At 38.7% G+C, this 13,227-nt stretch overlaps 1 pseudogene; it reads left to right on the forward strand.

Annotated features, from left to right (window-relative positions):
• Nucleotides 1-5,210: 5,210 nt before the first annotated feature.
• On the forward strand, nt 5,211-6,879 carry LOC129472207 (RNA polymerase I-specific transcription initiation factor RRN3-like; annotated as a pseudogene).
• Nucleotides 6,880-13,227: the final 6,348 nt, after the last annotated feature.

Raw genomic sequence — 13,227 nt, forward strand, 5'->3', positions numbered from 1 at the left:
TACCCAATATAATGCAAATGCCATATATATTTATATTTGTACCTTTTTGCTGTATTTTTAATTTTCTTTTTTTCATAATATTTTTTACCTGCATCTTGTTGAATCCATGGATACAAAACCCATGGATCCAGAGGGCTGACTGTACTGAACTGGGAGTTGAACATGAATCTTTCCCTTCAGGGTTTGCTTCACTATCCATTACAATACACTACCTTTATAAGCTATTGATGGATTCTGCTCTTCTGCTTTCTCAGAAATTTTTGTCCTGGTTAAATAGCATCATTCCCTTCTACATTAGACTCAATCCCTTCAAATAATAATTAGGAATTGACGAACATCTCTAAAAAGGATAAAAAACCAATGATCCAGTCTTGTGCCCATTACAGTAAGCAGTCGAAAGGGGTCAGAATATGCCACCCCAAAATATGCCACTTTGGCATAAGAATTATTTTGAGTTGAGTTCCAGAAGAATTCTCTGCACTCCCTTTAACTGCCTAAAATAGAGTATAAATTTCCCTTTGCAAAGGAATCCTCCTCTTTCCCTGTGTCAGGCATAGAAGAGCATTAATCACTGAGAAAGAATTTACACTGAGACATACTGACATCAACAGACCTTACTAAAATAATCCTTATCTTCCCTCATAAGCTTCCTAGTCGGTTCTCCAGTATTTCTTGACCCTTGAAGCCCAAACACCTTTTCCTTTGTTAAAATGATATATGTCCCCAAGTCAAACCACTTTGGGTTTTCCTTGTTTTCTGTGAATTCCCATGCATGTAAAACATTAATTAAACTCTATGCTTTTTCCTCCTGCTAATCTGTCTTTTGTTAGTTTAATTCACAAGCCCCTAGTTACTTAACCTAAGAGAGTAGCAGAAAAGATCCCCCCTCCATCACAATAATATGTATAATTTTTAATTTAAAAAATTTAAAAAATCTCCATATATTGTTCAGTGACCTGCCCCTGACAGCTTCAAATTCAACCAGTCCTAATGTGTTAATTCATGTTAGGTATTTTCTTCTCATACATTGATATGAAACTATTTCTGAAACAAGTGAAGCACTGAAACATAATTGGAAAGGCAAGCAGTATGGGAACACTGGATAAATTGAAGTGCGAGGCAGAGAATAATGAAGGAGGATACCTATAAAGAGGCTTCCTATCTTATGATTTTCTCTGTATTTGACCGTGCTCATAAATCAATTGACCGTACATGTTAGAAACATAAATTAGATCATAATGTCTGAAATTAATGCACTGACGACACTTCCATAGAGGTTTTCAAGGAAAATATTGATGGATTTGGAGCTGTTTTTGACATTTGAGTTGGCATCAAGTACAAAACGTCACCTCCCACCCATCACATCACCTCCCACCCATCCTTTGGTGCCCTATTAACTGACAAAATTCTGATAGGGGCAGCGCCCAGCTGACTCCATGTAGCAGATATGATACTTTTGCTTTTATGATGCCGTCTGCAGAGAAATAAATCATCATAAAGTTGACTGAGTGTGTCCTATGTTCATCTGCTTGAACAAGTTCGATGTAATTGACTGACAATAATAAAAGGGGATTAGAGAAAAAAAGTGCTCAGTATTGTCAAGTGAGTGTCACCCAACCCCTGACTTCTGAAAGATGGTCAGGACACAGATAGGCTGAAAGAAAGAAGAAGCTATCCAAGGAGAGCAAACACAGACAGGACATAAGGAGTGTGACAGCATGGCATCTGTGTCTGTGCTGGGAGAGTCTGCATGCAGTGGAAGAAATGGGAGGAGAGGTATTTTGTATAGTTAAAAGGTTAGTCTGATTGTAATAGATAGTTCATGTTGTTAACTAATAAGAGATAATTTAAAACTGTACAGTTCACTGAAATTATTGAATGCTATAATTTGGGTTTATTTTTGTATCACATTTGACATCTCAGCACAGTAGCACAGGTAGCACACTGAGGAAGAATTAATTGAGAGCATTCTGCAGAGGTGAGGCTTTCATGCTTTTTCCTCCTCTGCCTCCCAGAATAGGAACTTAATGGAAAGTCTGCATCTAGACAGACCAGGGCTCTGTATATAGCAAAATCTTGAGGCCATTTTTGAAGGGATTGTATAAAGAGAATGAGTATGTAAAAAATAGTGGAACCCATATCTGTAATGAGACTTCAGTACATTAAATGCTTATACACAATGAACTATAACATCTCTGCAGTGAGTTTTTGTTATAACCTTGGTTCTTGCCATTGAAGCACTAGTGGAAACCATTGGCCAGAGTTTTTCTGATGATCTGATTGGATTTGTTGCCAGTGCCTTGCCCTCCTGCTTCATGATCCATATTGATCCTCAGATAGTTTTTAATAATTCTCTAGTTAATTCCTCTAATAGCGTTTGAGGTTTTATTTCTGCTGTTTATTCCATCTTGAGTGGCTTGTTAGTGTGGTCTTGTCTTCTGAGCAATAGATTTTTGAAATGACAGACAGAGGATTTTAAACTTCCCTTAGAGGAACTTATGAATATAATCAATGTTAAGTGAAAAGGGCCGATAGGCCACTTACACATGTGGATTTTCTACCTGTGAATTATCCCAATCTTAGAAACTTAGATAAGCATTGTGTTATAAGCAGATAAATGCTCAGAGCATAATGCTTAATAACTTACTTCCAAAATTTGGTGGATTTCTTTGCAAACATTTATGAGTATACAATTTCACTCCATGCCTGGACCTAATATTCAATATGAGATCCTTGAGAGTCCATTTTCAATGCTGATCAAAGCCTTTGTGTTCACATACCCACCATATGGTGTAGCTATAAAGATGGATAGCAGCAGAAAAACTAGTGGGCTCCTGTGCAGTGAGTCAAATGGGAATGACAAACAGTATGACAAGTAGGAGAAACAATCAGTCAATCAACATTCATATACCGTGCCCCCGCTAGAGTCCCTGCTAGGAATCAAAGAAAGAAATGACATAGATCTTGCTTAAAAAGATTGATTTGGAGGTCTAACATTTATTCGAATATTTTCAAATATTCATTTCCATATTCCAAAATTTCAATATTTATTAAATAATTAAAATGTTAAGGGCAAATAATGACATTAAAGGGAGTTAAATATTAATGTTATATGGAATCATCAGGACTAAAATGCTTAAAAAAATCTTCTTGGGTTTCGGTAAGACTTTGTAGCAGGATTTAAGATGGGAAGTTTCAGAAACAAATATGAAAGCTATTGTAAGAATTGGGAACCAATGTAACAAAAACGGTGAAAAAAGACTGAATGTGATATATTATGGAAATATGGAAATAGTGAGATTTCACTTAAGAGAAACCTTCATCAAAACACAGCCTGAAGTAACAGAAGACCATCTGCTCAGCAATAGTATATGTAGAGATTCACTTAGCATAAGCAAAGGGGCAACAATTCAAGGGACAAAAAACAATAGGTGTATAAAATTAAAAGAGCTGGCTAGGTATGGTGGCTCATGCCTGCAATCCCAGCACTTTGGAAGGCTGAGGTGAAAATATTGCTTGAGCCCAGGAATTTGGGACCAGCCTGGGCAACATAGGGAGACTCTGTCTCTACAAAAAAATAAACCAGACATAGTGGCACATGCCTGTGGTCCCAGCAACTCAGTGGGAGGCTGAGGTGAGAGGATTGCTCGAGTCCTGGAGGCTGAGGCTGAGTGAGCCTTGATGGAACCAGTGCATTCCAGCCTCGACAACATAGTGAGTCCCTGTCTCCAAAAAATACATAAATAAAATTAAAAGAGCTTTAAAATCCTGTTTCTTACTGATAGTCCATTGACATTTTGCACACAATAGGTGTTCAAATGATACTACAGAATTATTTTCTGGGCAGAATAAAATATGTCACTTTAAAAGTCAAATTGAGACTTTTATCCCCCTGAATATGTTTTGACTTTGGAGATTTAGAAGGATCAATTTCTATCAGTGGTAGAGGGCTATACTCTGAATATCGAGTTTAAGATCCATCATTTGCTTGAGCTACATTATAATAGTTTAATTTTTAAAACAACACTGCTGAAATAGTTTTTGGAGCTAGATAATAGATTGTAATACAGACTAGAAGGAATTGCAGTACATTTCTTCAGGGCAGAAAGCAGGTGCAGTTATGTCTCTGCATGTGCATCCGATGCTTATGTATTTTAAATGTAAATTGTTTCTTTTAAGAGAAAATATTATATTGAACATTGATGCAAAGGCATTATATGTTTGTGTTTTATTTTCCTGAGATATAAAACTCATTCTCCGCCTATAATGAGACTTCGATGAAATATTCCAAAGTGTTTGTAACAAATCTGGCATTTAAGGAAGCAGATTTATACAAGCTATAGCTGGGATTTTTTTCTTTATCTATTTCCAGTTTCTTTACAATATTTTATGCAGGCTTTTATCTATAGGTGGATTTAAGTATATTTTGAATAGTGGGGGAAAATTAAGACTTGAAATTTAACAAAGAACTTAAAGTGAGTTACCGTAACAAAGCATTCTTAAATAATGAATTTTAGAAGTCGGATAAAATTCTTCCTAAAAGGGCTTGTAATCCCAGCACTTTGGGAGGCCGAGGCGGGCGGATCACGAGGTCAGGAGATCGAGACCACGGTGAAACCCCGTCTCTACTAAAAATACAAAAAATTAGCTGGGCGTGGTGGCGGGCGCCTGTAGTCCCAGCTACTCGGAGAGGCTGAGGCAGGAGAATGGCGTGAACCCGGGAGGCGGGGCTTGCAGTGAGCCGAGATCGCGCCACTGCACTCCAGCCTGGGCGACACAGCGAGACTCCGTCTCAAAAAAAAAAAAAAAAAAAATTCTTCCTAAAAGGATTCATTATATAAAGCAAATCGCTGAACAATGTCAGGTTGTAACATAGTAATCAAGAGAAAGGGCCTCCAGGCGAGGCGCAGCTATCACTTTAAGCCCCAGGGCGGCCAGCCAGGCTGCTTCTCACATGGTTGCCGGGGAAGCAGAGGCTTCAGCTTCTGTGGTCAAGAAGCTGGGTATGTCATGGACCAGTATTTCAAATACGCTTGCATTCAAGAATTATTTTTCCAGCTCTCCCCCAAGAAAAATTGTTCATCTTGATGGAACGGGAACAGAAGTCTTGTCGAAGTACAAAGAGTGAAACAAATAACTTTGAGCTGTTGAAGAGCCAGTTGTGAGATCCAAACATAAAGGATGACCAGATCTTGAACTGGCTGTGAGAATTTCGCTCTTCTGTCATGAACTTGGCAAAAGACTTTGAGCAGCTCCTCAGTATTACATTGAGATTGCCTTGGTTGAATAGAATTCAAACAGTGGTGGAAGAGTATTTGGCTTCTCTGGGTTATCTTGTATCAACAGACTGTCTTCCTTAGCCCGTCTCAGCATAATTGCTTCCCATTTGGGGTACCCTCCCTGAATGATCAAACAAACCATGTAAATGTTTCAGATTCTGATGATGGAGATGATTATCTTCCTGCAAATTTTGACACATGTCATACAACCTTACAAATAATAGTAAGATATGTCCCACTGGCACTGTGGTTTCTTTTGCCCATACTGGTGGAAACATTTCCATTTGTTCAATCAGAGAGAACGTTGGAATGTTACATTCATAACTTACTGAAGATTAGTATATACTTTCCAACCTTGAGGAATGAAATTCTGAAGCTTATTATTAAAAATATATTCAAGTTGGATGTGAATGCATTCTGGCAGGATATTGAAGATGCTGAGGAAAAAGCAGCTCAAAGTTGTAGTGGGACAGATTCCATGGAATGATTGTTTAATATGAACGAAGATGAAGAGACTGTTTCTAAGGCTGACTCCAAATGGCTTTGTCAGATGGTGCACCCTGTAGCTGAATGCCTGGACATCCTGCTGTCTTTGCTTTTGCAGTACGTGAAGTATGTCTGCTATGTAAAATAAGGTTGGTAACAACAAAATAAAGGATTTATAATACATCACAAACTGATCAACATATTTGACAAACTCCTGTTGCCCGTCCCTGCCTCCTGTCATGTACAGTTTTTCATGTTTTACCTCCATAGCTTAAAATTGCGACTCTCAGAAGCATTTTTGGAACATCTCTGGGGAAAAAAAAATGCAGGATCCAAATAATCCTGCCATCATCAGGTAAGCCTCTGGAAATTATATTGGAAGCTCTTTGGCAAGAGCTAAATTCATTCCTCTCACTACAACTATAAAATCATGCCTAGGTCTTTCAGTTAACTGGCCACACAAATACCTTAATAACTAGGATCTGAGAATGAAGGCTTTTTGTGATACTGCTCTCCATCAAACATTTTACCCAGCCTTCCAAGCTATGTTCCACACCTTTGTTTTTAGACACAAGCAGCTTTTAAGTGTAAACCCGAAAGAAGGTTTGAGATGTCTTCAGTGCCTACATTTTTAAAGGATAGTGACTAGGCAGCTAAATCCTCCGAAGATTTGCCTGCCCTCAGTGGTTAACTTATTTGCTGCTGTAACAAATAAATATCAGCTAGCCTGCTACACTATCCGTGAGAGGAACAACGGCCAGAAATACAGCTGGAGGGGACTCGGGGTGAATGTGCACCAACCCACTGGACGCCTTCTTCCCCTTTGATCCTTGTGTGGTTAAGCAGTCAAAGAAAGTCATTGATTCTATCAGATACGGGAAGACATAAGTGCCGAAGAGCTTCAGGAGTTTAAGAAACCTATGAAAAAGGAGATGGCAGAAGATGAAGATGATCTTTTGAAAGGCAAAGTTCCCCCAAATGATACCATGACTGGGATTATACCCAGCCACTTTGATGTGATTCACATTTCCTAAGTCCTTTAAGTAGTGTGGGCTCCCCACCTGTGTTATACTTGCCAGACCAGTTGCTTCTCATCTCAAGGATTTGTGATTGAGATGCAGGGTTCTTCCCCATCACTCATCATGTTCTTCGGCAACTGTTTATGCCGTTTGGGCACTGCATTGAACTAGAACGAGCACCTGACTCAGGCATCATACTTGCAAGTTAGACTTGAGCGTCTGAACAGACTTTGTTTTTTCTTTTTTGTTCCCCGTAGAGACAAAATTAGAAGACTGAATATCATGTGCAATGTTTTACGGTGGGGTTGATGATAAATGTTAAAGACTTTGCTCGTTTAAGAAGTACTTTTCTTAGCCGGGCGTGGTGGTGGCTCATGCCTATAATCCCAGCACTTTGGGAGGCCGAGGCAGGCAGATCACGATGTCAGGAGATGGAGACCATCCTGGCTACCACAGTGAAACCCCATCTCTACTAAAGATACAAAAAATTAACTGGGCATGGTGGCACGTACCTGTAGTCCCAGCTACTTGGGAGGCTGAGGCAGGAGAATGGTGTGAGCCCAGGAGGTGGAGCTTGCGGTGAGCCGAGATCGCGCCACTGCACTCCAGCCTGGGCGACAGAGCAAGACTCCATCTCAAAAACAAAAAAAAAAGAAAGAAAAAAAAGTACTTTTCTTATGCACTACAGCTTTTTGATGTAATTATTGTGTAATTTCTAATATAGACAGCAGCCTATTTTGACAGACTGCCTTTTTAACACAGGATTTTTTTTCAGAGCCATAGTCATAGAACTTTGCTGATCTGCTTTCAGTGAAGAATCATCTAAGATAAATCCTCTATTTAAAGACTCTAAGTAGAATGTGTTATTTTTGCTGCATTGTTTACCTCCTACTCTAGTCGTGTGTTGGAATTTCAGTAGGGTGTAGAGAAAATGGAGACTGGGGAGACATCCAAACCTGGTTTGGGACAAAGAGAGTTGGAGCTGGCACTGAAGGAGATCGCTAGGGACCCCAGAGACCAATAACAGCCAGTTGGGAAGAGATAGAGAAATTAGAGAAACAGAATCACACAAATAATATACTTTCATGGTGTAAAAATGAATTTGGAAAAAAAAGTGAAGATCCAGGCAAATGTAATTCACATTGACTGAAAGTAGGCTTGGGCTTGCATTAAAAAAATTACATCATATTTTACTCTTCAGCTTTCAAGTGTCCCTTTAGAACTAGAATTGCTCTTTGGTAGCAGTTAGAGAGAGTTATTTTTCACCTGCATCATTTGGTTATTTTGAGAATTTCTTTGTTCAAACAGGAAAAAAAAAAAAATTAGGGCCGGGCATGGTGTGGCTCACGCCTGTAATCCCAACACTTTGAGAGGCTGAGGCAGGTGGATTGCCTGAGCTCAGAAGTTTGAGACCAGCCTGGCCAAAATAGCAAAACATTGTCTCTACAAAAAGCACAAAAATTAGCTGGGCATGTTTGTGCATGCCTGTAGTCCCAGCTACTCTGGAGGCTGAGGCAGGAGGATGTATTGGGCCCGTGAGGTAGAAGCTGAAATGAGCTGTGTTTGCACCACTGCACTCCAGCCTGAGCAACAGAGTAAGACCCCATCTCTTAAAAAAAAAGGGAGGTTATTTGGTGGAATGGTTTTGCTAGCAATAATAGGCCAATAATAGACCAAACTTACTATGGCAGTCTTTATCCAATGGCTATGCCTATCAGGGATTCAGCTTGGTGAAATCCTTCTCTACAAGCCTCTTTTTCTATTTTCATAACTAAACACTGGGAAAGAGGGGAAGTCTAAGACAAAACCTTGCTTTATAACAAATTTGCCCAAGCACTGCCCGAGTCATTTTGAAGTTCAAGTATATTTTTGCTTTGTTTTTTAAATGTGTACTTTTTTGTTTACTTGTGAAAATGGCCATCTTCAAACATATTTATTTTTCTGCCCCTTCTATTTATTTAAAGGCAGGCAATGTTTTCTTGACCACAAATATTTTGTAATGAATTACATCTTCTATCCTAAGGCTTTGTATGCTATTGCATAATTACACTGGTGGCAATGTAGAGTTTGAATTTCAGTCTATAAATATGTTTTTTGGAAAACAGAAATTGTCATTGCTTCAAAAAGTTTGGATATTGGTGATTTGATTTTGGTGGCTTGGTGGAAAGTCATTTGAGAGCCTCATGGTTCTCTTTTTTTAATTGCTGACAAAAAGTGGCTTTTTGTATATTGGATAAAATGAGTAAAAGAAATTGTATCTAGAGAAGTTAACAGTAAGTGTAATCTTTGTGGGTTGGGAAGCAGTTTCAATGCAGAAGTACCTAGTTACAAATAGTCTGTTTAGTTTCAAAAGAGTTTGAGAAAAAAAAATCCATTGTGAAAATAAAGCAATGATATGATTAATCCAGAACTTTCATTCTTATGCCAATAATAGGAGGTATCCCAATTTTAAAAAGACTTCTCACTTTAAAAAAAAAGAGAGAGAGAGAGACAGAGAGAGAGAAGGGAGAGAGAAAAGGACTGTAATTCAAGACTCTATACCCAGCCCTGAATCATTCATCTGTCAGAGCAAATAAAGCTATCTATTGATACGCAAATAATCAAAACCATATTATTCTACACCCATTAGAGGAGAAATGGATAGAATTGAAACCAAACAACAACTAGAACAGATTGTTCAAGTATCACTATGGAGGAGAGAGATCCCCCAACCAAGAAAAGAGCATTTTGTGAGCTCCAATCTGGGGGAAAAAGATTGGGGATGCTGGAAATCAAATAATAAATACAGTAAGTATGTTATTTGGTCAGCCCAATAAACAGTGCTTTATTGAAGTGCAACTAAAGTCCTAGTCTTTACTAGTTCTCTATCCAATTGTGCTCAGCCTGAAGTTATATCTATGTACGTTTTAGTGTCTACATTTTCATTATCAAGATTTTAATTGATGTTTCTTTTATACTTATATTTTGTTTCAGTCTTCCTGTTTTTTACTTCCTAAATAATCTAAAATACACTTATTCCTTTGACCATAATTTGATGTGGAAGAAATTTATCATCTGAGTGCTTAATCATTGTGTATGTCTTTCTGAATGTTATGCTACTTAATATAATTTGGAATTTTACTTTGTAGACTTAAGAAATAATTTCATGTGATTATTAATATTCTCTCTCCCCTCCCACTCTAATTGCCTTACTCAAATCATGCCCACCCACTCAACTGTGTTTTTCAAAAGTAACAGTCATAGTTCCAGTAGCCCAACTTGTAAGAGGCACTTCAGTCTCCTACAGGAGCCAAACTTGTATCTTTTTTTCTTTTTACCCAGATCCAGAGCCCTTTAGGCCCATAACTTCAACCCTACTTAACTGCTTTATTGTTGTTTTTCTACTTCTTATCCACAGAAATATGTCACCTTTGAATCCCAGCTATGATTATTTTGTTTTTCTTTTATTATATTGTCTATTATTGCAGTTTTGAGGACTATGTTGTGTGAAAGTCTTCCCACTTCCTCTCTTTTTCCCTCAATCTCTCTCTCTCCCTCTCACAAACACATACACACATATATCTTATTTTCTTTCCTTTGATCCATTCCTAATCCAATTCCCTCTTAGAATAAGCATTGATTATTTCTTTCATAATCTGCATTCTTCCCAAACCACTGTCCATGCCACTATTTATATCCATGGGGATTTTTAAATAATATATAGTATATGCTTGTATGTTTTATGATCAAAATTGCATTATATACTACATATCATGAAAATGTCATGATTGTGGTTTTTACTGAATATTTTACTTTTGATATCTCTGTCGATATAGATAGATATTATTCTTTCTACTGTTCTATAGTATTCCATCATACACATATCACATATTGTGTCTCTTCATTTTCTTATGTTTAACATTTCTAATCTTTGCTATGGAAAACATGCTTATATGGACAATAGCCCACATTTCTCTTTGTAAGTGAAGAAGTGTTTCTACGGGATCCAACACAGATAGGGCTGATTTCCAGCTGGACAGGAAGAGCTCTATCTGTATCTCTGGAGGTGCCTAGAAGTCTGGTTTTTGACCCTTTGCCAAGGAAAGGGCAGTGGAATTCATGATATTCTGTTCAGGGTTTGAAACTTTCCTAGATACCCAAAGTTACCTTTCTTTCACTCTGTTGCCCAGGCTGGAGTGCAGTGGCAGGATCTCAGCTCACTGCAACCTCGACCTCTCAGGCTCAAGCAATCTGTCCACCTCAGTGTCTGGACTAGCTGAGACTACGGGCATGCACCACAATGTCCAGCTAATTTTTTTTTTTTTTTTTTGAGACGGAGTCTCGCTCTTTCACCCAGGCTGGAGTGCAGTGGCGCGATCTCCGCTCACTGCAAGCTCCGCCTCCCGGGTTCACACCACTCTCCTGCCTCAGCCTCTCCGAGTAGCTGGGACTACAGGCGTCCGCCACCACGCCCAGCTAATTTTTTGTATTTTTAGTAGAGACGGGGTTTCACCTTGGTCTCGATCTCCTGACCTCGTGATCCACCCGCCTCGGCCTCCCAAAGTGCTGGGATTACAAGCGTGAGCCACCGCGCCCTGCCCCAGCTAATTTTTTTTTATATTTTTTGTAGAGATGGGGTTTTGCAGTGTTGCCCAGGCTGCTCTTGAACTCCTGGACTCAAGCAATCTGCCTGCCTTGGCCTCCCAAAGTGTTGGCATTACAGGAATGCACCATCACGCCAAGCCCAAAGTTAGCTTCTTTATTGATGACTTTGTCTTAACCCATTGGATAAGCCTGATTTTACTATTTAAAGAGGCACTGAGAGCTTTTAAGGGGAGCTCTTCCAAAGACAAAATTCCTAGCACAGATCCTGGAAATTTGAATCAGAGACTCAGCACAGTCCTAGAGCTCAAAGATAAGACCTCCAAGAGCTCACGCTGTAGGTATCTCTTGGATTTCCAATGCTTGCCTGCATTCTTTAGATATTAGGTTGGTGCAGAAAGCCTTAAAAGCCTCAAGGAGGTCTGGTGAGACACTTTAAATAACTGATGTGGGAGAAAAACAATACAGATATATACCCAGGAGTAAAATTGCTGGGACATTTGGTATGTTCCTATTTAGTGTCAATAAACTGAATAAAGCTATTTATAATGGCTGTACTGGAACAGAGTGCAAAGTGGACTTCCTACTTTTCCACATTCTTTCCAACTGTAAATATTATCTAAATTTTTAATTTTTAACAACATGATTCATATATAAAAATATTTCAGTATGCCTTTAACATGCACTTCTCTGATTTCTAAAGTGTCCATCTCTTTAAAAATGCATTAGTCATTCAGGTTTTCCCTTTGGGAATTGCTTATTTTAATTCCTTGGTCATTTTTCTATTGTGTCTTCTGTCTTTCTTCCTGAGGAGCTTCTTAAATATTCTAGATATAAATCTTTTCCTAATCTGTCACTTTCCTATTAACTGGGCCTATTATATCTCTAGTTCAGTTTCCTGATTTGTAAAGTAGAAATAATAATACCTATAACTCTTTTTTTTTTGCCTCTAAGAATTAAATGAGATAATGAATATGAAACACTAATACAACATCTGACACATAGTGAGGGTTCAATACATACCAGGGATTTATTAAGCCTCTTTCTTTTTTTTATTATACTTTAAGTTTTAGGGTACACGTGCACAACGTGCAGGTTAGTTACATATGTATACATGCGCCATGTTGGTGTGCTGCACCCAGTAAGTCGTCATTTAACATTAGGTATATCTCCTAATGCTATACCTCCCCCCTTCCCCCGCCCCACAAAAGGCCCCGGTGTGTGATGTTCCCCTTCCTGTGTCCATGTGTTCTCATTGTTCAATTCCCACCTATGAGTGAGAACATGCAGTGTTTGGTTTTTTGTCCTTTCGATAGTTTGCTGAGGATGATGGTTTCCAGCTTCATCCATGTCCCTACAAAGACATGAACTCATCATTTTTTATGGCTGCATAGTATTCCATGGTGTATATGTGCCACATTTTCTTAATCCAGTCTATCGTTGTTGGACATTAGGGTCCATTCCAAGTCTTGGCTATTGTGAATAGTGCCGCAATAAACATACATGTGCATGTGTCTTTATAGCAGCATGATTTATAATCCTTTGGGTATATACCCAGTAATGGGATGGCTGGGTCAAATGGTATTTCTAGTTCTAGATCCCTGAGGAATCGCCACACTGACTTCCACAATGGTTGAACTAGTTTACAGTCCCACCAACAGTGTAAAAGTGTTCCTGTTTCTCCACATCCTCTCCAGCACCTGTTGTTTCCTGATTTTTTAATGATGGCCATTCTAACTGGTGTGAGATGGTATCTCACTGTGGTTTTGATTTGCATTTCTCTGATGGCCAGTGATGATGAGCATTTTTTCATGTGTCTTTTGGCTGCATAAATGTCTTCTTTTGAGAAGTGTCTCTTTTCA

The sequence above is a fragment of the Symphalangus syndactylus genome, chromosome 22 (genome assembly GCF_028878055.3).
Source record: "Symphalangus syndactylus isolate Jambi chromosome 22, NHGRI_mSymSyn1-v2.1_pri, whole genome shotgun sequence".
In the NCBI taxonomy this organism is placed as follows: Eukaryota; Metazoa; Chordata; class Mammalia; order Primates; family Hylobatidae; genus Symphalangus; species Symphalangus syndactylus.